Source organism: Hirundo rustica, chromosome 10, assembly GCF_015227805.2.
Source record: "Hirundo rustica isolate bHirRus1 chromosome 10, bHirRus1.pri.v3, whole genome shotgun sequence".
In the NCBI taxonomy this organism is placed as follows: Eukaryota; Metazoa; Chordata; class Aves; order Passeriformes; family Hirundinidae; genus Hirundo; species Hirundo rustica.
The window spans coordinates 12,491,486-12,518,659 of NC_053459.1; the positions used below are offsets into that span (position 1 = coordinate 12,491,486).

Sequence of the window (27,174 nt, forward strand, 5' to 3'; positions counted from 1 at the left end):
CCCCATTCACCAGATCTCAATCCTTTCTTGCTTAATTATTTGCTTTTTGGGTAGGTTGTCTTCCTAAATGACAGGCTGGGGAGAAGACCTGGGGACAGCCTAGAGGGTCTTTGGTATATTTAGCTAAATGTTCTTCATAAGAACAACCTTAAAACTATTAAAAATATAACTAACATAATCACCTTATGTGCAATGTGCAATCACATTATATGTAATGAAAAACTATGCTAAGGTAATGTGTAAGGTTTATTCAGTTTATTTAGAAAAATAGAAAAATTCCATGAATAATAGTAATAAAGCTTCTGCTCTCTTTATTTTCTAAAGAGTTTGATTAGCTGACTTTTTTCCAGGCTTTTTAAATCAAAATTCTTACTTTTCTTGTGTTTTTTTCTCTACTGCACCCTCTCCTCCCAATATTCTCTGCTTCTGAAGAAGTTTAGAAAGGAAATAAATCTTGAAGAGTAACAGGTTTTTTTTGTTTAGGGAAAGAAAAATTTAGGGAAAAAATTGTATTAAGGTGATTTTTTATTATAAATTTTCAAAATGTTTTTACAGCTCTATCTTTATTTACATAGCATGTACTACATAAATAGCACATGCTACGTGAAATGTATACATAAAATGCTCTTTTACATTCTAAGCATTTGGGGGGAAATGCCTGTACAGCATGCTTGTGTTTCAACCATTGTTATGTCCACAGGGGACAGAGCAGCCCAACACACAGCTCTGCAGTGGTAAACAAATGAAAGCCCAATTTGTTTCCCTGTAATATTTCATCCATCAGAAAATCACATATGAAAATACAATGATTAGGGAACTAGCATGATCCCGCATTACTGGGTCAACAGAAGCTCATCCCAGCAGCTTTCACATCTACAAGGCACTGACAAGTTATCAAAACAGCACCAGGAAAGCAGCTCAGCACCATGCAAAGCAAACTTCCAGGCTGCACTTCTGCCCACTGTTCTGCAAAGACCTTGTGTTATACGCAACCCTTTCTCTCTCCTTGGTTTAGATTTGACCATAATAATTTCATGATGTGGGATTTGACAAAATTGGTTAAGCAGCCCAAAGTCTCGTTGATAGTTGTCCCAATACTTGCTAACACTTGCAAGAAACTATGTGCAAACAGGATACAGTAAAACTGAGGCTGAGGTTTTGTTAATGCTAAACATACCAAGGTGTTCCAGAGTACTTTAGGGTGTCCAATGCATAATTAGAAATAAGGGTTGGTAATTCATCTCTGTTTCTATGTCCTAGGAAATGACATCATTTATTTTAGACAGGCTTTCCATTTCCTATATTTGTTCCTTTCTTATCTAAAATAAAATTACTGGGAAATAATCACATCTGAGCAACTAATAGGTTCCCACTGACAAATTACAGTGTTATGCTGACATATTGAAAAGCATTATTTACTGGACAAAGGAGAGTTTGGAAATTTGGTGGAACTCAGGCAGAGGTTAGAGGCAGTCATTGTCAGCCACTGTAGCAGAGAGCCTGGTTTTCTGAGACACCACAGCTTTGGGAGCTATTTAGTCTCATTTATATTGTGTGCAAAATAAATATCATCTGTGTGAATGGTGAGTGTGAAATGTTAGAGATTTACACCTACTTCATATTTATGCTGTGCTCCTTTAAGTAATTATAGAGACCAACAAAACTGGCTAGACATTTTTCTTATGGTTAGCATTTGTAGAAAGGAAGCCTTGAAGCTTGAATTCCCCTCGCTTTCACAACGACTGAAAAGGAATTCAAAGCAAAAATAAAATACTGCCAATGTCATCTGAAACTGATGTAAGAGACAACTTTGCTCTGATGTAAATGAAATTAAGCTCAAAGGTGTAGACAACTCACAGAGAATTTACAGATCTCACCTGTTTTCTTCTTTTTATATCTGAAAATGAGTTTGCAGTGGTAACTGAGTCTAGAGCAGTCTCAGAGCTTTCTCTCTAGCCCTCGTACGTACATAATTGTTAACAGCTCTGTGTCAGCTCCTCTCCACGAGAGTTACAAAGGAAGTTGCAGAGTTCCACCCTCAGACATTCTCTTGCACTGATTTCAGACAGTAAGGTCTCAAATGTGCTTCAGCTCTCCCTTCTGCAGCCACAGCTTTCATGACTGATCAGGTCACCTACTTAATGCTACTCCAAAGACCAAATTAAAAAGAAAATGTTTGGACTAGCAATTCCAACTTACGCGCCTAATATATTCCAGTTCAGTTAATAACTTTATTCTTGATCTGATCATCGTCCTCCACCTGTAACCATCCATCCACTAGTCACATAAAACAGAGATAAATCCATTTTTCTTTCAAGCTGAGTTTTCTGATCTACTAATTGGTGTCCAATTTAGGTCACAGAGAACAGGGAGGATAATGAATAAATCATTATTCTTCCTCCATGCCTCATCTGGTCTACCCTGCTGGTGACTTTTCCTTCGCTATACTACTGGAGCATGTACTTGGACATTGTGTCGATGTCAGACACCCACATGTGCTGAAGCTAGCGTGTGTGTAGCATGTTGTCACCAAAGCAACATCTGTCTGATGATTCAGAGTAAAAGTGGTTCTGTTTGTTCTCTGTCAAAAAGAGAGAAACGCTACTTTGATGTTCTAACGTGCTTCCGACTACCAGACATATGCACAATACAGACAGCAGCGAGCAGCAAAATATGGTTTCGCTCCATATATTTTAGGTATTTTCCAAGGTTAAAAAAAAAAATAAAATCCCAGTTTAATTCTCTAAGCAGTGAAGCGCCTTGTGGCACTTCTAAAGACAAAACAAAAAAACCACTCCTATCCCTTTCTTCAAAGCATGGACCACCCGTAAATTGTATCATCTAATCTTGCCAAAAATGATGATGGCAGGATCTGCCCATTTACGCACAGGAAGCAAACTATTGAAATTTGTCCTTTCTAAACACATGGTTTTCAAATTATCACAAGTGAGATTTTCATAATGTAAAGCAAAATAATAATCCGATTGCTAAGAGCTACAAGAGGATTTTTTTGTTGTTGTATGAAAGTTCTTCAGACGGCATTCACAGCCGACTAGTGAAATCACTATTCTCGGTTGCCAGCTTCACACACTTTTAAGAAACAATTTTCTGCAGCTGGTTGCACATAGCATTCTTTGAAAATTAGGAGCCTTTCAGGTGTCTCAACATGAGCCTCCAGAGACTGAAGCATCAAATTATATTTGTCACTCTACAAGGTGTTGAGCTAAAGGTCCAGCTAAAGGCATCCATGATCCAGATGAGCTGCAAAGCTCCTGCCAATTGTTCTGGGCAGCAGCAAGCCTGGGATGCTGGAGAATGCCGGGACTCGGAGGCAGATGACAGAGTGAATACTTTTGGGCCCATGCCCAAGTAGATTAGGGGAAATAAGAGCCTCCTGCTACTTAAGCATGGAGATACAGCTTCCAGGGAGGAGACAGGATCCGCCAGGAGCAAAGCTTGCCAAAGACGGTTTCTAACAGCCAGCTCAGAAATCATCTTGTGATTTTAACAAACAGTTTTGCTGGAATGTGCTCCAACAGAGTCCTGCAGCTAGTTATGTTATAATGGAAAGGGCCTGCAGCCAGTTTGTAATCCAACTGCCTAAGAAGAGCAGGAAATTAGGGGGGAGACTGCCATTACACCCAATGTGCCAGCTCAGACTCGCCACTCACAAAGGCAGAGCTCAGAGCCACTCTCTTCAGATGAAGCAGCAGACAAGGTCTCCTGTCTCAGAGACATGCAGTTCAGCAACAGGCAAAATCTAACCCTCCAGATTGCCAAGTCAGCTAAATTAAAATGTCATCCTCATGCAATAGGGTGTTACTGCAGTCAGAGTCTGCTCATCATCTCTATGAAGAGTTTTTACTGCTGTTTGTGCAATAACATCCCATCTTGAAATGGTGTTTGTTAAACTTGCACCATATTTCATTAACTCCTTCCATTTCCCATCACAATCTCTTTGAATTGCTGAATGTTATTCAATTCAGTTACTAGCTGGATTTCTTCCAGAGCTGTATGGCTCTGAGAACAGCACACAAAATAACAACATTGGCTTGTATTATTTTCAACAGCTCCCTTTGTTTTCTGATGATGATAAATGTGTGGTGAAATAGCTGAGAATGTAATCAACAGTGCTGATTTTGTATTCACCTATATTACAGTCTATTATATCTTTTTCAGTTTTAGTAGTCTGTGACCTTTTATATTCTTAACACTGCAGTTGTTGCTATTATAAGGGTAATTTTTTTCCTCACCAAAACCGAAGTGAAACTAGAAAATTTCTGTAGAAGTCTCTAGTGGAACAGAGAACAAAAATTAGCCCAAATTTTTCTCCAAATTTGTTAATAGTTCCTAAAAAACACCAAAGATTCGAAAGGCAAGATAAAAAGACAATGTACTCTGCTACTTTCCACTGTGAATGATTGATTTCTTAGCAAACAAAACAATGTGAACCTTAAAAATTGAAGGTTTCTTTGTACACCTATAATATTGTAGCTTAGGCTGAGCAACCATGACAGGTCTATTTTATCATTAGAAGTTTAAAGGAAACCCTCATCACCTGAATGTATACTCTGAAGTTTCTCTGTGGTTCACCCATACAGGAAGACACCTGACAACTTTGTAAGGTCATGATACACAGAGCCAGCCAAGCAGTTTACACTAAGTTATCAAAGGGGTTGACACTGCACTAAAATCTCTCCCTGGCTTTAAACGCAGTTAATCAGGATCCTTATGTTTATTTTGTTAATGAAAGCTAGTTTTTGACAAAACCTTATCCAGTTCTGCAGTAGGAGTAAGACTAAAATCCTGCCCTTAATTTATGTTAAGTACATAAATTTATTTTCAATTTTTTCTCAGCTTGTCTTCCTTTTTCTGCCTGTAGGTTAGAGAGTCAAATCTGTTACTGCGAAATTAAACCACTTAGAGTTTGAAGTTACAAATTTTTATTTCCAAATTTAATATAAGGAGGGACACTTAAAAACACCCTGTCCCACAGCAGTTTTGGTAGGACTGTGCCACTGAGCCTGTTGTCTGGGGCTGGGTTCTGCACAATGTCATGCTGCAGTAGCGTGGGCTGCAAGGGCTGTATTTCATAGTAACTTCTCTAGACCAGCTGCAGAGAAAAAATCAGCAATAAAATTCAAATGATGTTTGTCATAAGCTTCTGCTCTTGCATCGCTACATTTGTGTACATGAAATGTAATATACTACTGAGAATGTCCCCTGACATGGAGCTGATTTTTATATCCTTTAAATTTACCACGAGCTTTACAGATGCTGCAATCTCTTTTATTCCAGTTCTAGCAATTATAACGTAATCTGCGCTAACACTGCAGATTACTAGGGCAATTTTGAAGATAAATGATCACATCTCCATTTCCATCTGCTGGTCCAATCAGAAAAATGGTGAGAATAAAATCTACCCCTCATATTGGTGCATTTTGGTGCTTGTCTGGCAGTCTACCCAGTCGGCTGTACTGGGCCATGAAGATGGGAAGAAGGCACCCAATTCTCCCCCCGCCTTAAGTCTCCATTTTCCAACTACAAAAGGTTCAAGCATTAATCTATCTCTCAGTGGGCATGCTCCAGGATGTGAGTTATGTATAGTCCCTTGTGTTCAATACAAGGTTTTTCTAGATGTACACTTGTCCCTATGTACATCTGGATGTACACATTTCTGTCCCTACAGCTGCCATAAGGAAAAGCTCCGGTCAGAGTCTTTAGCCATGTCACAGCCAGTCCTAATCTGAGCACAGTGATACAGCCAGGGCACCTCTGTTCATCAGGCTTTGTTGGTCTAAACTATAGCCAGGTACCAGTTTGCAATAGGTGGGCACTGATGTAAAAAACAAACAAACAAACAAAAACATATAAACAAAAACCCAAACACCTACAGAAGATGCCTAGACAGCAATTGATTTTAGAACACAAACTAAACAGCCAAAACAAAACAAACATTTCTCCCTGCCAAAGCAGACAGAATTCTCCCTGCTTTCCTCCTCCCCCTCTCTCTCTAAAAAGCTTGTCTGAGCAAGATTTTTCAAGAAAATTAGGTTTGCAGATCTCCTGAATATAATGGTATCAGGTCATGCATAACTCCTCAGACATCTCATATATTGTCAGGTGCAAGGTTTCATACACTTGGAATGTGTTTCAATTCAGTGATTAGAAAACAAAAATATTTGGGGGATAGGAAACTAGAAGAACAATGCAACTGTATTTTCAAGGGAGTTATTTGCAGCACATTTCTACTAGTAATTATTTTTTGTTCTGGTTTGCAGCGCTTCTGCTTCTGGCATCTCATCTCCTTCACAGCAGCCAGCAATTGAATTAGAATCGTTGCTGAACAGCAAGAAAAATCTGTCATAGAAGTCATGTTGACAGACAACTTTGTTCTCTTCTCGTTGCTATTTTCTCTTTATTGTATTTACATCTGAAAGTCCACACCTACAAGTGAGCAGAGACAGACACAAATCACATTTGTCTAGCCTCTTCCTCCTTTGTCCTGCTTTTGTCTTTAACAGAGCCTGCACTCAGCTGCTCGTGTCGGGGGGAGATAACCAGCCAATCTTTACTACCCACGGTGCCTGGCAGCACGTTAAATTCTACCTTTTCTCCTGCACACTGTGGTAGAGGTGCCTGTCTCCCATTATCATCCTGAATGACTAACAGGAGTAAAAGGGAATTGAATTCTTCCTTTACAAATTCTGGATGTCACTGGGTTTTTTTTTGTATGGCACTGTGCTTCTCAGCGTGACGTCACAGTGCCAGCAGCAGCTCCTAGTCCATGGCCCAACATTTAAAAACCAATCCAAGAGAACTGCCTTTCTCACAAACCACTGCAGATTATGTATGTGTGGTGGGCAGTTGGGTTTTGTTTCGGTTGGGGTTTTTTCCCGATGTCTTACTCCATAACTCATGGTTTCTAGGCTGAGCCTTCACAAACACAAGCAGGCACTGAGCCCTCTGTACTGCTGTCTGATAATAAAAGCCGATAAAAATGGGTTCCACCTCCATTACATTGCATTTCCTAAAGTCATAAAAACCTTGAAAATCCTAAGAGTGAGAGAAATTAAGACAGAAGTAGTGAAATAAGTGCATCTCCTCCACTTAGAAGCTACAAAATATAAATATCACCAAAGATACTTGCAGAAAGGTACACCCTTCAGAAATCAGTTGGCAGAAGAAAACTGCACACAGCAAACTTGATGCAACTCATATCTTCCAGAGACAGAATATTTATAAATAAAACAACTCTCTCGAAAATTAAAGAGGTAAAAATTCTGCTAAGAGGTGTTTCTGCAGAAATCTTTTCTCTATAAATCACGTGTGTGAGGGACCACTCAGCAACTTCACTGACTGAAGCCAACCTAGAACTAATTCACCAATGTCTTTGAGCCTGGGCACCCAGACAAAAACACTGCTGTGGAACGAGCTGCAGATCCTCCTGCAGCAAAAAATGGGTCTGGCTCACAGTAACATCCCACAGGCTCTTCCAGGGAAGCGAAGCTGTGAGGGCTGGCGCCTTGCTCTGCCGTGCAGGGTGGTACAGATCATAGGGTGGCCCCAACTTGCCAGCCCTGCATATGTGAGTAATGCAGGGCTACACTGACAGAGACAGGAATGAACTCCGCTCTCACAGGTGCCAAAGGATGAACACCACCATGCCAACCTGTGTGTTGTGGCTGCCTCGGGGAAGTTTCCATGCCCTTTCTGACCCCTCTGCAGAACGAAGAACACTTCCATGTATATATGTTAGGAAAGGAAGGAACATCCTTCTTGTTCTTACATACCAATAGAAACCACTTCACATCGAAACCTGGTTTATTAAATAAAACAATAAAGACATCTGGATGTTGGGCCAAAATGCTAAAAAACTTGTGTAGCCATATAAGCCTAGCAGTTACTGTGAGTGAAGCCCATCCTTATGGATCTATGGTAATAATTCTTTGACAAGATCATTCAGATTATTTTTTTCTGCAGCTTCCCACATCTTTCAGCTCTCTGAATTGTTTGCACAAGCTTTGCAGACATAGAACCTGAACAGTACTACCAAAAGCAAATATTTGTTCTTGAAGCAGAAGCTACATTCTCTGCCTCCAGAGCAAACTTTACCATTTGCAGATATTCCTGATAATTTTGCGGTCATGTTTAGAACTGTGTAGTCAGAAGTCAAAAAAGATATAAAAGATGACAGCCAAGCACAACACATAATTTATCTTCTTGCATGAGCACAATGAAAGACCAGATGCTGAAAACTGGAAAATGCCATTTGATATTTCACTCCTTTGTGCAGCATGTGCTCTCTACTAAGTGTAAAGTAAAATTCATTGTGGAGGGGAATATTTTTTCCTTGTGGACAAGTACTCAGATTCAGATACATTTTCTTTCTTGTGACAGTGACAGCTCCTCAAACACTCTGACTGCATTTTCTTTGAATAGATGTAGTTTTTACATACACATAACATACATCAGGCCTGTTAGCCACACAGCTACTGTAGCATGGGCAGCTTTAGACTAAATTGCAGCACTAAGATAACCACTAATCTTATCTGTAGGCCAGATAACATGGAAAAAGGAGTGACAGGGGCTTTGAGTATGTGGCCTAGCTTGTTCATATTCATGTCAACTGTTAGGATCATCTTTAAAGCCATAACTCTCTGATAACCAGAATTTTTCTTTCCCAATTCACTTGCTTTAAAGTGCTGCAGTGTTCGCGGTGTCCACTTACAAGTTAAGCAAAAACAAGACACATACAGAATTTCATGGGTTCATAGATCTATTCATGCACGTGTGCAAATAGTCTAGATCGTACAAAAGTGATTTTAAAGAAATTGTATGCTTTAGTGTGAAACTGTTTTGAAACAACAAAACTGAAATAATGTGTTAACCCTCAAAAAATGCTTGGCATGAAGAGTGGTTGTAGAAAGCCATGTTGATAATTAATTTAGTGATTGATAAAGGTGAAATTATGAATAATTTTAGTCATTGAAATCTCAACAAGGACGAAGTGAAAGTATTTTTTGCTTTTCAAATAACCTTAACATTCAGGTCACACATAAAACTAAAAAGGGTTTGTATATATGCATGGGTGCCTACCATGACTTGAAATGTTATTGCTATGAGGAGAAATTATCTATTACTACAGAACATAAATCTCATTACCTTGTCAAAGCCTTTCAGCTGGATGTTTCTACCTTGTAACTTCACAAATGACTATGTGGAAGAAGAAATATCATTCATCTCTAAAATCCCAAGACATCAGTATGCCACAAAAATTTTAGTAATACTAAAGCAATCTGTCCTTTTCTCTTTTAAATCACAACATTGAAAAGTACTGCCAGATGAGTATTAAAGAGGCTTGCATCCACATGCCATTTTTTCCATTTGGTTTTGTTTAAGGCATGTCGAAGTCTTTGAAAGGCAGGGAAAGCACTGCTAAGGAATAGCTGTCCCATGGGACTGGAAAGGTGATCTGAAGGTTTGCCCGGCTGGGTCACTTGCTCTGTATCCGGCTTATGCCTCTGGTTGACAGTAAATTAAAATTACTGCCATTTGGCAGGTGTGCAGCAGCCTATGTAAAAGGAGTTGGTGGGTCAAGCACTGCTGGTGGTGGGCAGGTGTCTGCACACACCAGCACGCTCAGGGCCAGGCTTCCCTCGGGAGAGAGCTCAGGAATGGCCCAGACACGGAGCACAGGCTGCACTTTCCCTCTTACAGGTGGTCCATCTATTTCACGGTCAAAGCGCGTGGGCAGGATCACAGAGGACTTCGCTCCATGTGTGGTACTCCTAAACAAGCACTTCCACTTTCCCTGACAGCAGCTGGCTATGTGCTATCAGTTAAGGGTTTAGCATCTGAATTTAAAACTTAAAAAAAAAAAAAATCATTGGGCCATTATGTAAATATTACACATTATCCTGATAATCTTAACATAGAAATATGTATAAAAACCTAGATTGGTAATTAATTGCGGGAGACCATTGATAGTGCTTGGTTTCTTTCAGTACTGGAGTGGCAAACAGCTCCTCACTGTAAGGAGCCCAGAGACAGCTTTTTCTGTGCTCCCTGTGGGAAGCTGGATGCCTTCAAAGGAGTCAGAAGGGAAAAACGTGGGAGGCATTCTGGCTCTGCTTCTCTCTCTGCTGTGGTCAGCAGCACCAGGAGAAGCTGTTTGTAAGAAAAGGAAAGTAATCCCAAAGTGATCAGGTGAAACACTGCACAAAAATGCAACTGAAAAAAGATCAGTTAGAAAAAGGAAAACTGTTGACTTCTCCAGATTCCCAGAAAACAATACCTGATCTTATAACATCCTTGGAGAAATAAATAATGTTTTTTTCACTTGAAACTGTTTTCTTTATCCCCATTTATTTTTATTAGAAACATAGAATGCATTTACCTAAATGTAAGACCCAGGGGACATGAAATCACTGCAAAATAAGACATTTTCTACAAACTCAGTACTGACATTATGAAAAAGACTGTGAGAGAAATCCAGAGAAGTAAATATGGATAATGATACCACTTTTAGGTGTATGAGAAAATGAAGATTTTAAAAGGAAATCAAACTAATGCTTCAGAAGAATTTTAAAGTGATCTGGAAAACAACAGTATTTCACAATGGGCAGTCAACAAGTGGTTATTGAGACAGAGTCTAGAAAGGACAGAAAACATTCACATAGAAATTGCTTTCATTAAATTGTCATAAAAAAATAACATCTGCTTTATGCCAAAATGATATGTCTTTTTTGACTAGAAGCATTTTATTCCAAGACTGTTCTTATATTTGTGGGGGGTTTTCACCTTCCTTTGGTTTATAATAATCAATGACAACAACTACTTTAAGATTCAAAATAAGCAAAGAGCCCAATCAGTCTGCAGCAGTCAGAATTTAAGGAGCTTCTCTCACCTTTGTCCGAAGCATCTCTGCCTTGCTCAAAATAATTACCTGATTATTTAGAACATAAGTAAATTCTTATAGAGAAGTCATATGTTTGCACAAATCATTTCTAAAAAATTATGGGCACAGGACCACAGAAGATTACAGAAGTTCATTTGTCCTGTCCACTGCATCAATGCCTTTTTTTTTTTAATTATAATCTTGCTAGAATTTCTAAACATATCTCTTGCTTTTCCAGCTTGTTCTTTCTTAAAAATATTTTCTTCCTGCATTTTTATGCTTTCACGCTTCTGCAGCATGCAAGGGAGATAAGCAAGGTCAATTGCTGCGTTGAGAGTTTCAATAATCTTACTCTCCAAAGCAGCACCTTTCTTAAAGTCTAATCTTTACTGTTCCACCACTCAGACAGTTGCCATTGAGCACTACAAGAAGAATTAGGTAATCGTCTCTAATTGTGTTCTTCTTGACTGTTGTTTAAACAAGGAAAGCCTTTCAGTTGTTGTGGAAAGTATTAAGAGCAGACCTTTGCTGACCTTCTCGAGCCATCGGGGAAAACTTGACATTACACAGAAGCTTACTCAAACAAGCTATAATTAAATTGAGAGTGGAGTGACACCACTTACAAGAGAAAACAAAGTATAGCCATTTAATCCAAAAATTACTTAAGGACTCCTGGGAGCACAAAAGTTTATCTCTACTAAAATAATTATGTTTTGCCATTAGATGAAGAGAGTATACAAATGGAATATGCATGTTCTTTTCAACATCACTACCCTTTGCTGCTCCACCAAAACTGGAAGGGACAATGGAAAGACCTTTCAAACTAATGCTTTGCATTCAATTAGATAGAAGTATCTGCTTTGCCTTTAAATAATCTGCCAATCATCCACAAGGTAAAGGACAAATTCTGACTGCTGCTCCCTACCAAAAAGCCCAAGGACTGACTGAATTATAAAGCCTTGGCCTTCTGATGTTCAGGACAGCAATGCTTTACCTCTGGCTTCCCACATCAGTCTCTTCTCTATTCCCTTCTTTGCCCATTTCTCCCACTATTCTTACTTCCACCTTTCACAGTATTTGTTGTTGGTTTTCACCTGGAGTTAAAAATCTACATTGCATAAAAATGCAGGATATGTGTCAAAAATAAGAACAGTGTCAAAGTTAGGATAGTCCTGTGTAAAATATTAATCATCTAAGATTTCAGGGAGGTTATTTAGAAATATCTCATACTCACCACCTTTTATACAATTCCTACTTCAATATTCCCAAAACTCAAATATAAAATTGTTGCCAAAATACATACTGCAAACTGTGTATCTTTTCTAGCTCTCACTGAAATATTAGATGAGGTGTTTCTTGGAAAGGAACAGGCCTCAAAAATTGCATTTAAACAAAACAGTTTGGATTTATTTTTTTTTTTTAAGATATAATAGCAGATTATGAAATGCTTTCAAATTCCTGCAAACCAAACACAAGAGAATGGAATTATTTTAGTGCATCCAGAACAATCTTTTCTCTCGCACACTAAAAAAATACTTAGTAACCTAGAAAAATCAATAAAAATCTTTTTATGGTGGATCTGTTTGTGGGTGACTCTTTCATGTTATCGTTTTGATACGCCGTAAGAACAGAGGGCTAGAGGTAACTTCTCCACAAAATTATTCTGCTAGTGAACTAGATGGAAGAATTTTCATTGGAATGAAAATAATTCAGTTCAGTAGAAAAGACATCCAGAGCAGAGATCCCAAAGATGCATCTGTTGTTGAAAATTTCTATCTCTCGGCATTAGAACTTTCACAGGTTTTTATTAGATTCAGGGAACAAAGGCTGCTAAAGGTGATAAAGAAAGTAAGATAACATATTACATGACCCTTGCATAAATCAGAGGCTGTTAACAGGGTTCACCAGAGATGCAGAACAAGACTTCAGGCAGAAGGGAATTGAATCCAGCTTTTCTGTATTCCAGGACAATGTCCAGACTTGCAGTCTTCATAGCCCTGTCACTTATCCAAGTCTTGTCTCTATTTTCTCCCCAGTTAGATTAATTTCTGTTCTTGGGAGCCAAGACTGGCTCTATAGCAGAACAATTGAATTGAGGTTCCTCTCTTGAATAGTAGATTGTTTGGGACATAAACCAGATGAGACACTATCCTAGTAGTTAGACACTCTGGCCTCTGATAATCATGTTGGAAAAGACTTAAATGTTGTTATCCCCCATCCTGACTGAAATTCTGGAGAAATAAGCCTGCCTTAGGTTTTTCCATGATTTCACAGCACTTACTTTATCTCCATTCAGAGCAAAAAAATTTGTGAAATATCAAAATTATTTATGATATCCACAAATTTATTTCATTTGAGATTTCAGTTCTACCACAATGTCATGAAACCTCTGGAAGTATCTATAAAGATATGAGGTACAGAATCGATTCACAAATATACTTTTACTGTGCTCTCAAAATCTCACGGAATTAACTGGTTTTGTACTTTGATGTGGAAATGAGAGGAAAGCTTTTAAGAGACCCAACCTTTACTAAGTTCAGATGAAACCTACTTTCAGTACTAAGATGGCATTGCCTAAAGAAAGCCAAATTCATTTCCTGATAAACACATTTTAATGCCTTAAATTTGCTTTTATCCAAAACAATGCAAAAAGCATTTTATTCTCTCTCCTTTCCTATAATGAAAGATTGCTTAGCACATTAGAGAAAAATGCCATAAACATATTCCCTGTCTTATTCCTTTGATTATTTTATTCCCTAAAAAGCACCCAAATACTTAGTCCTCAGTTTAGTAATTTAATAATTTTAAAAAGCATTTGTAAAAAATAAAATAACTAAACAAATCATAAATGACAAATAAGCCTATCTGACACCCTTCCTGTGAACTAGAAGGGGAGAAGAAAAAAAAATCCTTGTTTCCAAACCACAGATTATTATGTAGACATTTTGTTAGTTGATTGTTTTATAAAAAGCCTGATGGATGAAAACTTTATGTGCCGCCTTCTTGTAGAGAAAGAGAACTAAAGATCACAATAAATGCTTCTCTCAATATTTCTGCTTACAGTCAAATTAAGAAAACAGTTTTGAAGCAGTAAAAGTTGTGGCACAGTTGCCCTTTGCTGGTTTTTTTCATGCCAGAAGTCTTGAGAAAACAGGGTAACCTCAGCCCAATATCAATTATACCCAAGAGGAAAGAGGAAACCCAAGTCAGGGAATGGGGTAAAAACAAAGACATCTGCCATGCATTTTCCCTTCACAATGCCCCACTCCCAGATGCTACCTGATGAGTAAAGATGAGTTGATGCAGAGGAGCATTACCTCCAATAAACAAGGGCCCACAGAGTGTTGGCCACCAGAGGGAATTTCCTCATTTGCAGAAATTTCCTACTAGTTTTTTGGGGACATTTTATCTCTCCAAACAGCCCACTGGAGCAGGCACAGAGCAGGTTTCTAGGGACTGTCACCTGCCTTTTAGCCAAGGGCAACTCTGAGCAGGAGTGGCCAAGTGCACCTTTCCTGTTCAGGTCGCCACAGCACCTGCAGGTTGTATTCGCCAGGGACTGACCCCAAACCTTCAGAGCTGCCAACCAAAGAATAGTTTGCTATATACTGTGGTTTGGCTGAGGTGTTTTTTATTATTATTTTATCAATTAATTTATTAAAACTCTGTATTTTTCTCTTGTATTGTAAAAGACATAGTTACATGGCATAAAATCCTGTCTTGCTAAAGTTAGGCAGTTTAATAAAAAGCATTGTACAGTCTTACCATCTAAAGTTAAATTAAACATATGCCTAAAATCTGGTTATTTTGTGTAAAATATTGTGACCTTCCATTTAACAGCAGTGCCTAAACAGTTGTTCTCCATTGTGCAAGAAATATTACTACATGTCTCCATGTAACTCAACTCATACCACTGTAAATATTTGATACAATATTTTACACTTTGGGATTTAACATTAGTTCTAAATTCCCTAAACTAATAAGTGAATCTTTTAAATGCACAAAACAAAATAGTCACCCAAGTGGAAAACATCTTAAAAGCTCTCTGAAGTTGGGAATAAAGCTTTATTAAATACAACTGTTCTGACACGATGGATGTACTTACTGTAACACCTGTGGGCTTATACTATTACTGTTCTCTTGAACAATTCCCTAAGTGGAAATATATAATTTAGGACACCCAGGTCTCTCAAAATATACCATCTTAAAAGTTTGTGTCTCTCAGTTCTAGCTAAGTTTGTAGTGGGAAACATCTCCGTCTGTGTTTAACAAAATCAGCATAACAATTTAAATGGGTCATAGAATAGCTCAGATAAATATAGTAAAGGCAAAGATTAGTGTCTGGAAAATTTTGTTACTGACTTCTACATACCAGTGCCATCAACAAACTGAACCAAGAGGCTTGGTGAGGAATGGCAGGGAGGGCTGAACAATTTCCTGATAAGTTTGAGTCTCTTCAGTTCATGTGATACCTCCATTAGTGCATCAGAAAAGTTTAAGAAAATTTTGATTAGGGCCATACCAAAGTAAAATATGTTCAGGCAGATAATTCTCTCAAAGTGAAACAAAATTTCATTCACATACATGTGATTTAGCTGTAAGAGGAGGTAATCCACTAGAAAAATACTAAATTCTGCATTCAGGAAAAACACGTCATCAAATGGCTTAGACAATACTGCATGCTGAATCCAAGAGAAAATTAATTGTTTGTTGTGAACAGTCTGCTCAGTTACCATTAAAAGAATCTGTAGCTGCTTTATGCAAGCAGCAATCTTCCTTTTAAATATCATGAATCCATGCTCACTGACAGCATGCAATTTTCCTGGTAACTTTAGTCAGCTTTGACTTAGGTTCTAAGCAAGTATTGCCACGGTAGGGCATATTTTTGCAAAGTTGCAGAACACCTCTCTATAACATTATCTCTAATGTTTCAACCTTTATCAAGGAAAAGGTAAAACATGATCTGGAAAAACCTAAGGGGATACATAAGAGATAGATAGATAGATATGAAATCATATCCTTTGTTTGTCAAACACGGCTCTTTACTGTTCTGTTTCTGAACAACAAAAAAAGGATATTTTCAGAACTGTTTGTAAAACATAAAGGGGGGGGAGGGTTCCTATACAGTGTAAATGTGGTCCCCTCCAGAGTACACTCCTACCTATTCCCATTTAAGTTTGCATGGTAATGAACAAAGTAGCTTTTTTTTAACATGAAAGAGAAAATAATCATTTTTGCATTTTGTACGTTTATTCAGTCCTCCTACATTTCTGCCTCTAGTTTCCCTAGAAATGGAAACTGTGAAGGTATGCTGCTTCCCATTTTAGTCCTGACACATTTTGATAGGGCTGCAGTACTATATTGTTTTTATTCTATGTGTAAAAAAGGAACTTCAAGTCCACTCTAAAAGCAGCAGGAGAAGGAAGATACTTCACATGAGCAAGTCATAAAAAGTGTTTTCCATGGTTAAAATAAAACTTTTTCCATGACCATGTATTTCTTATTTTAACTTACTGTGGCCCAAATAAAGAACAAGCAGCAAAATCTGGAACGTAACAACTTTTGGCATGAGTACTTGCTTCCCTTGCAATGTGAAGGTGCCTTAATTTGAAAGAAAATAACCTCGCAAGTGCCTCTCAGTCTTTAAAGAAAAAATTCATTCTGCAGAGCTTGTTAAACATAATCTACAGCACACCACAGGTGAGGCTTGCCAGGCTGTGACAGGCATCGGAAAACAATAGGCATTGCCTCCCGCTAAAACAGAGGGTGACCACTCCTGTCCTTTGTGTTACACAACTGCAGCCTGCAGTCACCTGCATCTCACAGGAGCTGTCACTAACTATTCATTATTAAGAACTGCCTTTTGGGAGCCTAGGATCAAAAACTGGACCAAAAGCTGTTCTCACAGATGAGGCGCTGCCGGGCTCACTCCAGCTCTCATGCCTCAAAGCAACTGTGGGATGAGGGATATCAACTTTGGGCCAGCAGCACGAGAGCTGCCGAGTCACCAGCGTTTGCCATTGCCTCTTTCTGCCCTTCCCCCTTCTAGTCAGCCCTTTTTGGAAAGGCTGTGGATTATGAGGGATCCTGAGCTGACTGAAATGTACCATGCACTAGCATTTTACCTTCTTTTAGGAGAGAGACCGTTTTTGCTTTACTGTCGGAAGTGTCCTTGGGGAACCTTTTTCCTCTTTCCTTTCCCTCCTTTCAGAAGCACCTCCAAACACCATCTAGAACCTGTAGTGGTAGGTGGCAATTTGTGTTTGTGCTGGTGTAGTGCATTTGATCCACACTCACCGTCTGTGCCAGAGCCACGCTGCCTCTCCCTGCTCTCCTTCCCACAGAGAAGGGAAGCTTGCCCAAGGAGAAGGCACTTGGGCTCTCAGCAGTAATCCTGGGACCATTTAAGGGCTGGGAAGAGGGACCTCCCTTGTGCAGGACAGATTGTGGAAGTAGGCTTGTCTTAAATGAACAAGTTAGATTCTCAGAGATGTTAAGTTAACACATCTGCAGCCTGGTTAAACCACACTCTTAAATCTTGTCAGTCTTTCTTCACCATCTGTGACAAGGTTTTTCTCTTTGAAACTATTAAGCTGACCTTTTGTGCTTACATGTATTTCCTCTGTTGAGTTTTCAGACTCATCATCCTACTGTGTCACTGCTTTCCTGAGGAGGACTCTGGTATATAAATAGCCAAGCTCAAAAGAAGATTCTTCTGATCTGTTTGACAATTTTTCTTCTTTGATTGTATGAGGAGACAGTAACTTGTAAATTTTCTCCTCAGAACTTAACAGAGTTGAAGGTACTGAGCTATGTTAGTTAATGATTTCTAAAGGTCTGATTTAGAGTCTAGAATAACTGCAAAATTTGTAAACATCTGGTACTAATCTAATTCCTCGTCCAATCTAAAAATACTGATTAAACACTGTAGCAACAGGTGGTGCAAACACTAGTAAGTCAATTTTAATAAGAGAGGTCAACACCTTCATCTCCTCGCTTTTCTTTCCATAAGTAAAAATAAATTCCTCTCAACAGGTGTGTCTAGGATGTGTAATTACATTGTTCTCAAACAAAGGTCCAGCTGCTCTACGTTAAAGACCTCTTTTAAAAGAAAAGGAAAAAGCTTCCAATGCTTGAAATAGCATCCCTGACTTCCTCCATTATTCTCTTTTCATGTATATTTTTCATGTCATGACTGCTGTGGTATCAGACTGGAATACTACACACTGCTCAGTACTTCTTCAGGAAAAAAAAAAATTGGGTTTACTACTGCTTCTTGTCCAGCCTGCTCTAAACTGTCTTAACTAGCACAAAAAGTCTAATCCTTCTTGCATTCAATGGACGCCTATCTCTTTTCCTACAAGAAGACTTTATTTAATTGCTGGTGGCTCCAAGCCATCAGTCTTCACTCTGATTAAATGGGTACTTGAGAAGGGGGAATATATAAAGTCATGTTTGGTTTTTTATATTCTTCTTTTGGCATTGTTAATGTTCTTTGGAACATTGCAGTGCTGGGACAAACATTTCTTGGCACCTGAACTGAAAATCACACTTCAGGGTTCAATGCTCTGGTCTGAGCACAATCCAGGTGAAAGAGGAAAAAGATATTCTAAAGGAAGCAAGATCTTCAGGCCAAAAAATGTTGTTTCACTAAATGGTTCCTGTGTCTTTTATTGTCTACAAGAGCTTTTTTTGCTTGCTATATGGGTGATTTTTACAGAAATCCCAAGGGCTTATTTATTGTGGAAATTAGTAAAAACAGAGCAAAGAATATCAAGGGAATGCCCAATATAACAATCCTAAAAAGAAAACAGTAGCATCTGAATCAATAAAGAAAACCTTAGTTCTCCACCGTGCTGTGTAGGGGTTGGAAGGTCCAGTACAGCAGCAAATAAGCTAACAGTTATTATTCTGCAGGGACAGGAGTTTGAACAATCCCTTATTCCAGTTGTTTGGCAACACTGAGGTGATTACAGCTGAGAAGGGGCTCTGTGAACAGAGCACATTTACAGAAAATCATGAGAATACTCAGAAAATTTGGGCTCCCTGGAGGGTCTGTTGGAAGAGGACAGGCAGCCTGAGCCAGTCACAGCTCCGGAGAGAGGGGTAACCTCTGAGCTGTACTGCAACAGGGATGCCCCAGGAATGGGCAGCCTCTCGTAGGGAGAGCATGAGACCATTTTCCACCTATTGCAGCGACACACTTCCAGCCACAGCAAGCAAAGAAGAAAGCTTTTTCTTGGCATTACAACCCATCAACAGAAGGAAAGCTAGGTTTGCTCTCCTGCCTCCCATGGAGGCTGCATTTGTCCCACAGTGCCAAGCAGCGCAGGGACTCTTCACACCTTGGCCTGCAGTCCCTGGCCAAGTTGGTCCGCATTTTGTAAAGTCCTCTCTGAAAATCTGACTGAAGAAATACCAGTGAATTCCTCCAGCCCACACTGCTACCCACAGCCCCAGCCCGATCTCTTCTGCCCTGAACCACAAGGACTGCTATTAATCAAAGCCCACACCAGGACATCTTCCACTTGATGCCCTAAAATTGGGAACTGCTCATGAAAAGTGGACCAAGTTGGATTACTAAGGTGAAACTCCGTGTGTTTCAAACCACTTGAAAGGTGATGTTCCAGTCCTAAATGATCTGTCTTGAACTCAAACACCAAAAAAACACTTCACAGAAATTCTTCTGAATTCAGTCCTACATTCTTTTAGCACAGCTGGATATCTGCTTGCTGACCAGGAAGTCTTTTTAGTTCTAAGAGTCTTTTAATAACTACTTGATGTAGAACTACACAGTTCTTTGTTTATTTATTAATTATGAATAATTAGAGAGGATACTCCTGAGAGAGAGAGAGTGCTTTTTCTTTTTTTCTCTCCAAGGTGGATATTTTAAGAACATATTTATATAAGACTCACTGAGTAATCCTCACTCAATCCATTATAACCCAAGGCTCAGGGGTGTTTTTGAATGCCTATGTGGGCATGTTTAGAAAGACAACATAAAACAAAATACAAAACAAAAAAAAAACACCCCAAAAAACGGGGTTTAATAGAAGTCTGATTGGCATTTCTTTATCTTAATTAATATACACTACTTCTAGCCTCAAGAAAACAGAAAGCTTGTGCTCCATTTTAATTACATGGACTTTAGAAAGCTATTATTAAAACAGGGCCTTTATAGGTTTTTCAGTTATATATTGATATAATGGCATTAGCACTGATATAGCTTACTTCCTTGAGTATATGTTACAAAAGATTTGCCTCCACATCTGCTCTTCCTCATGAGAAAGGAAAGAAAATAAAACCAAAAGAAGTTTCACAAAATTCTATACAGGACTCAGACATTGCAACAAGGGGTTTTTTTCCTCTCATATGGCCAGAAGGAAAGCAAGAAAAGAGTGAGAAAAAGCATTAGCATAGGGGGTTAAAAACTAATTCATTAACAGGAAAATAAATTATTTTCTGGATACTCATAACTTACATTTTAGCAGCAATACAGCAAATTTGTAGAAAAAAATATTTACAAGGAAACACCTTTTTCCTTTAAAATATGTGGTCAGCCAGGCCATATGAGCTGTCAGCATGACTAATGGGATGGCACAATAGCTGATGTAATAGCAGAAGAAAATACATCACTCTTCCAGACTTTATGATCTGCAAGATCAGTATCTTGTCTGCAAGATTACTAAATGATTCTTCTAAAAAAACTTTTATTAATATTTTGTTAAGAGCAAAATAAAAGTTACTTCTGTTGTGAAAACCAAATACATTTGAAACAACCCATATTTTCACACAATAAATTTTAGAAATGTTGTGGATGATGCCTCATTGACTGTAGAGCATCCAGCTCAGTGAAACAAATCAGAAAGACATATCACCAGCACTGTACCTTTGCCATATAATGGATCCACTTAGACAGGCATTTCCATCTTGTTAATTCCACAGACGCAGTTTTCTGATAGACTTTCTCAAAGAGGGATTGCCAAAGATATAGTTAGGGATACTTTATTTGGGAAATTGATTAAATTACCCCATTCCATGCTGCACTGCATGTGCCAGAAGCCTTTATGACTCTAAGAAGGCATTTCGACAAAATTAAATCAAGAACAAATAATAAAATACGATTAAAGACAAAGAAAAAACTTGTGGCTCAGCAGGTTGAGGGCTATGGGGAAAAAATACATACTTTCCATGGTCTTCCATTTTAGCAGAAGCTTTTAGGCATCTGGTTTTTTGTCTTCAGAAGGATGAGGGTTTGTTTATAAATAAAGTAGGACCTGAAGCACTTATCCACTGATCTCAATTATTATTTTTTAATATTTAAATCAATCTGATATATAATTGCACACTTCACTATATTGCTCAGCAAATACCTGAAAGCCAAGTGCCTTTCATGAAGACTGTAAAGGTATGAGAGAAGCCAAATAAATTGGCTTTTAAAGGTGAATGTATAAACCCAAAGACATGGTGGAGTCCCTACCTCTAACTAACCTTACTGTTGGTGGTCCAGAGAGCTGCAAAATCCCTCAGGATGGGATTCAATTAATTTTACCATAATTGTCTAATTACTTAGGTGTTTAACCCCAGTTATCTAGGTTCTCTCTATGGTCAATGCAGGGAGCAAGGCAACCTTGGGAGCAGCCTGTATGGAAAGGAGGAGAGACCAGCTGCTGCAGGTTCCTGATGACATGGGTGCTGAAATGATCACAGAAACAGACAAGAATTCAGCAACAGACCCTGCCCATTGTGTCTCCTTCCATGTTAGTGCTTCTGATCTGCTTAAGGGAGGGCTGCCCGCCGGTGCTGCTGCAGGATCTGACCCAACTCTTAATGACACCATGGGAGTCTTTAAGCACTGGATGAGGCTGACAGCAAGGTACAGGCCATGCCTGAGTGGCTGCAGCTCCCTAATGTAGAAAGGAAATCTTAGTCATTATTCCTTATGGGAGCGATACACAGCTTCTCACAAACTGAACAGCCAGTGCACTTTTCTAATGCAGTCTCAAAAGTAGATCATTATGTATATCATTTGGTATAAGCATAGTCATCAGGGGAATTCAGAATAGATTTATACCAACATTTTAATAAGTTTCATAAGAAAGTGGTTCATCAAATAAAAATAATGAATGATGGAATTAAAGAACCACTGAAAATTGCTAATGTGTTTAATCATCTCAACATCTATATTTATATATGACAAATTTGGATGATATAGTGGGTGTAATTCCATTTCAAGTTTCCAAGCAGGGATTGCATTCCAAGACACTTAACAAAAGAAAAGCCAGCGCTTGCCTGTAAACTCTGAAAGCAGAACCCTGTGACCATTTGTGTGAGGGCACTTGGAAGCCTCCCTGACATCCAGATATTCAGTTGACCAACAAAAGTCATGTGCAAGCCAAAGAAAAAATAGGGACCGGGTCTATGTAGAAAATAAAGGGAATGCACAAAAAGGCTGTAAAGTTTAGTAAACCTTGACATTTTTCTATGACCTAGAACGTCACCTGCATGTCCTACCTATTAATCTAGCCCCACTTAGCTGTGCTCACAGGTGCCAAATCCAACAGCTCACGCCTAAAGGACTGAGGCAATGCAGTTAACTCAGTCTGTGCTGCAGTCCTGAAAACACCAGCTCAGCTGCCTCACAGCATAGAGGGTTTCTATGGAGGACAAAAGATCATAATTTCTGACCTTTGTGTTTACCAAATCATTATAATTATCTTTTCTTTTGCTGTCACTCATAATACATCACTTTTCCATCTTAATCAGGACTACTGTATCTTGGAAAAAGAACCAGTGGTGCCAGAGAAAGCACACAGAAGATGCAGTTGCCAGGAGCAGAGCTCCCTGGCTGAGAATATCAGATGCACACAGGCATTAGCTCTGTCTCTGGGTTCCCAAGCCCGTGTGATGGTGTGATTCACACCACCTCCCTCCAAACCACTTGCCCAAATGCAACTGTTGTATTTTTTCAGACAAAAAACAGAGCTGAAGACACAAAAACCCATCTAGACTGCTACGACCCCGGTTCGGCAACCATGAGCAAAAATGTCCAATAGGAAAGGATCTCTAGAAATAAAAATGTGACATCTCTAAAGAAATATGGCCTTTCTGGGGACTCTACCCCAGGACCTCCATCCCTTTTCTCTGGTGATGGCCCTCTCCCAGCAGCAGGATGTTTCTCCCTGCTGTCAGCCGCTCATCTTACTCCCAGCAGAACAGAAGCAGCTGGTTCCAGAACCTCCAACCAAACCTCTTCCTGCTCTGCCTAAAAGAACTGCCTGAGATGAGCAAAAGTAAGAAAGTCTGCAAACAGAAACCTTGAGCAGAGAACCTGGACCTGTCAAAGGCAACGAGGCTGTGTGATGGCCCTATTTATAACTGGCCATATGGCAATTGATTTCCTGTTGCTCACACAGGACATCTCTGTGACTCCAGCCTCTGTGCTTCCCACTTTGTTCTTCTGCCAGGTTTATTTATACTTTTCCCCAGCTCTGAAGGCAAATCAAGTTAATTGCCTATTACATGAGATTAAGCAAAATAACTAAAAGAATAAAGAAAGTGAGAATATAATGCTCTGATTACTCTCCATGGGAGCTGTGGAACAACGGGATAGTTATTCCTGTACAAAGCAAGGAAGTGCTCTTCATTTTCTGCTCAGTGCAGGGCTGAACAGCTGGGCAGGTTTATACCTGTGTTACTATTCAAATGTTCATTCTTACCCAAAGTTCCAAATAACTTTCCATTAAAACTGACATCTCAATTTGAGATGCACTTAGCACCCCCAAATCTAAAGGATCATCTTAAAAGCCTGCCAATTTTGCAACTGCATGATGAAAGAAATAACAAATTAAATTATTTTTTTTTATTGAACACTGTACAATATTAGTCCATTTGGAATAGAGATAAGGAACTAAGGAGCCAAAAAGGCCTTTCCAGTCAGTGAGTTAAGATGAAGAGATGCCTGGGGGAAAGAGACAAATTTGGAGTGTCGGAAATGAAAAACAATTAGAAGAATTAAAATAATTGTATTTTCCATGAGGGGAAAATAGAGATATGGGATAAATTACTAAGATGGGTTTCTAGAACAAACAGTGCAGCATTCAAAATGGTAATAATGGGGTTTCAAGTAGAGCTATGAGAAAACCTGCTTAGTGAGCATAAGCCCAACTTAAAAAATTTCTAATCACAAATTTGGTGAACCTAGGGAGAGGTTAATTAAGGCTAGCAGAAACAAAGGGGGCAAGGGCAAGGCCTACTGCAGCAGTTCCCTCCACCCTTTCAAATTTCCAGCAACTGGAAACAAAAGACAGCAGCGAGGGAGGTAACGACTGTGGAAGAGGGGGGAAAGCGATGTTACTGTGTTCCCTTGTCCTACACTTAACCCATCTCCCGAGCAGACCGAGTGATGCAATCTGCACAGGGCGTCTGTGGATGCAAGCATTTTTAAGAGCTATGATTCCTTTCAAAATGTGGTGTTGCCTTGCTAATTAGTGAGAAGATAAACATTTCTGACAGATGAAATATATTGTTACCTTGTTAATTGAGTTGCACAGAATCTATTGGATGAAGTAGTATATTCTCTCTCTTCCTCTCTAGGGTTGGAGTTCAATCTTTTTGTTTCTTGCTTCCTTAAACACTAATAATGAGCTAAGAAACAAAGAACAACCTCCTACAGCATGAGTGGGGTCCTAGTGCTTAAACTGGTCTCCTTCAAAACTCCAATCCATCTACCTGCAGATCAAAAATATGTACTACTTGTGTCTTTTGCCATCTGCGATTAAAAAAAAAAAAAAAAAAAGCCCTTGAAGGGATTGGGAAAAGAAGGGTTCCAGTGAATGATCCATCACTGTCTAATGCAGGTTACCCTCTTTAAAAGCACTCAGTCCTGCCTGTTTTTATAAGATGCAATGTTGTATTACTACACAGAGTAGACCTCAACCAGGCATCTATGTCTCAATTCCTTCTCTACAAGGATACTAGTCAGAATAATATGAAATATTATGCACAGCAATACTTGCAGCAATAGCCAAGAATCTGTCTTGAAGACAAAATAGCCCAGATCCCCACAAGTTTGCCAAGACTAAATTTTTTCAGCTAATTTTTTCAGCTGTGGCTGAGCTACCAACTATCAAACCCCACCAATGTCCCACCTATAGCCCCCACCAGTTGGTGTCAGGAGCCCAGTCTCAGCACTGCTTTAGAAGGGGCTGCTTTGGACTATGTCTGAAGATGCCAGGGGAGAGGGGAGCACCAGCAGCACCAGTTTTCCCATCTGCACAGGCTGCCAGGGGCTCTCAGAGGGCATCATCCTTATGTTTCTTTCTCATACTTACATTACTTTCTTTATCACTTATTAGTCTTTCACTGTGAGCCCACTATAATCATAAGTAAGAGGAGTATCAGAAGACTTAATTAGTTGAATCACCACTGCTCCAGCCTTGCCAGCTTCAGCTTATTAATCACCAGGTTACAATAGCAAGATTAGCAGTCACTTCAAAAGTTATATATTGGAAAGTCCAAAATCAGAAAACAGGCATAGCAAGGGAACCATATATCTATCACTTATCTGTACTTCAAGATTTTAAAGACACTTTTAAAGTTTTGGGAGACTGGGTTCATTTTCCTCCTACTTATTTAGAAAAAAAAAAAAAAAAAAAAAAAAAACACAAAAAAAAAAACAGGATAAAGTATCTTGATTCACAGTTGCAAAGCAGAAGTTGAAAACAGAAGGCTCTGCTGTCCTATTTCAGTGTTAAGATTAATTGCATTTTCATAAAAATTTTTATGCTCCATTCACCTTATGTCCCTTTGCCTTACCTGCTCTTCCTGAGAGTTTTAATAAATGACTCATCCTTACTAATTCAGCCCTGCCAGCTTTCTTTTGGTACATAATATTTCAGTACTTGATGCAGTATAATAGTCTCCACTAGCCAATTTGATTAGTCATAGCCTCATCTTTGCTTACCATGCTATTTTTCATGTTTTTAGTCATGTGAAATGTATTCCCTGCTCTGGTTCATGCTGTGTTGCTTTGTGTTAGAAATCCTAAACAAGACAAACTTTATCTGTGAAATACTGGAATAGCCTACTATTAACCAAACGCTGCAAGCACCGAGTTTACACTTTATTTGAACTTTGCTAACAACTTTAAAGCAGCTGCTCCGATCCCTGAGCCATTTGCTTGGTCAGGTACTTTTCTGGGAGTGCAGACCCGCTGCAGCAGCCCACACAGGACCACAACAAAAGAAACTCCACTGTCCTGTGAGGCTCCAGATCTTCACTGCCACGTCATCTTCAAACTTAGACCTCATGTTCCTTCAAAACACCCCATTTATTTCAGAAAAAATGCTCCTTAGGATTCCTCTCCCCCCTGAGGACTCCATACCTGTTTCAGATCGCCTGTGGGTTCTTTATGACGCTTTTTCATTGTAAGAGAAGTCTCGATGTTTTTGTAGGCTTTCTTGAAATTTTCATTAAAAGGTTAGATGGTTATTCTTCCTGGTCGCTACTGAAGATGTAAATGAAGGTGAAAACACAATATTGATGCCTGCAGTACAATGTTACTCCCTTCCACCTCTTAGAAAAACAAATCTAACAATGTTGTGCTATATAAAGAAAAAGTCACATACCATTTTTCTATATCCAGTCACTACATCCATTCTGTGTTTCAAGGTTTCTGGAAAAAGGCTGCAAGGATGGAAAGATCTCATTATACTTCTCAGGTGGCCAAGTGTTTCCTCCCAAAGATAGAATCACCTGTTTTAATTGCTTGTTAGTTAAGTCAACCTGCCTTCAGCCGAAACATTTTTATTGTAATTAAGATAGGCATGGTTACTTAATGCCAAAAAAAGGTATCTTATCAGCCTACCACTTTCACTTACAGAATGTGCTATCTCCTCAGTTATAATAGACCAGAGAGATTTTATAATAATTAACCTAAAAAGGCTATTCATAGAAAAGGCCCCAGCTGTGATCTGATTAAAGTAGTCTAAAATCCTTGGACCAAATTAAAATATCTTGTAAAATATCAATTGACTTAGCAGATTTTTTTGTATTTCTCCCTTCCCTCCAATGTTTTTTTGTACTCCAACATACCACTTTTAAAATTAATTTTATCTTGTTTTTCCTCTGCAAAAAGAGAAAATATCATTGAATAATACATTTACATACTAAAGCACTAAATACAGACTTTCAGAAAATGTCTGTGAACTGACTATAATTTTTGTATATCTGCTATTAAGTGAGTGCAGACTACAAATCTTGGCACATTCAGT

At 38.9% G+C, this 27,174-nt stretch overlaps 1 long non-coding RNA gene across 1 annotated transcript; it reads right to left on the minus strand.

The window, feature by feature from the left end:
* Nucleotides 1–6,222: 6,222 nt before the first annotated feature.
* LOC120757398 (uncharacterized) lies at nt 6,223–26,636 on the minus strand. The gene is made up of 3 exons (XR_005702491.2): nt 26,530–26,636; nt 26,286–26,408; nt 6,223–6,447 (listed from the first exon to the last, which is right to left on the minus strand). It is a non-coding gene; the product is annotated as an uncharacterized LOC120757398 (long non-coding RNA).
* Nucleotides 26,637–27,174: the final 538 nt, after the last annotated feature.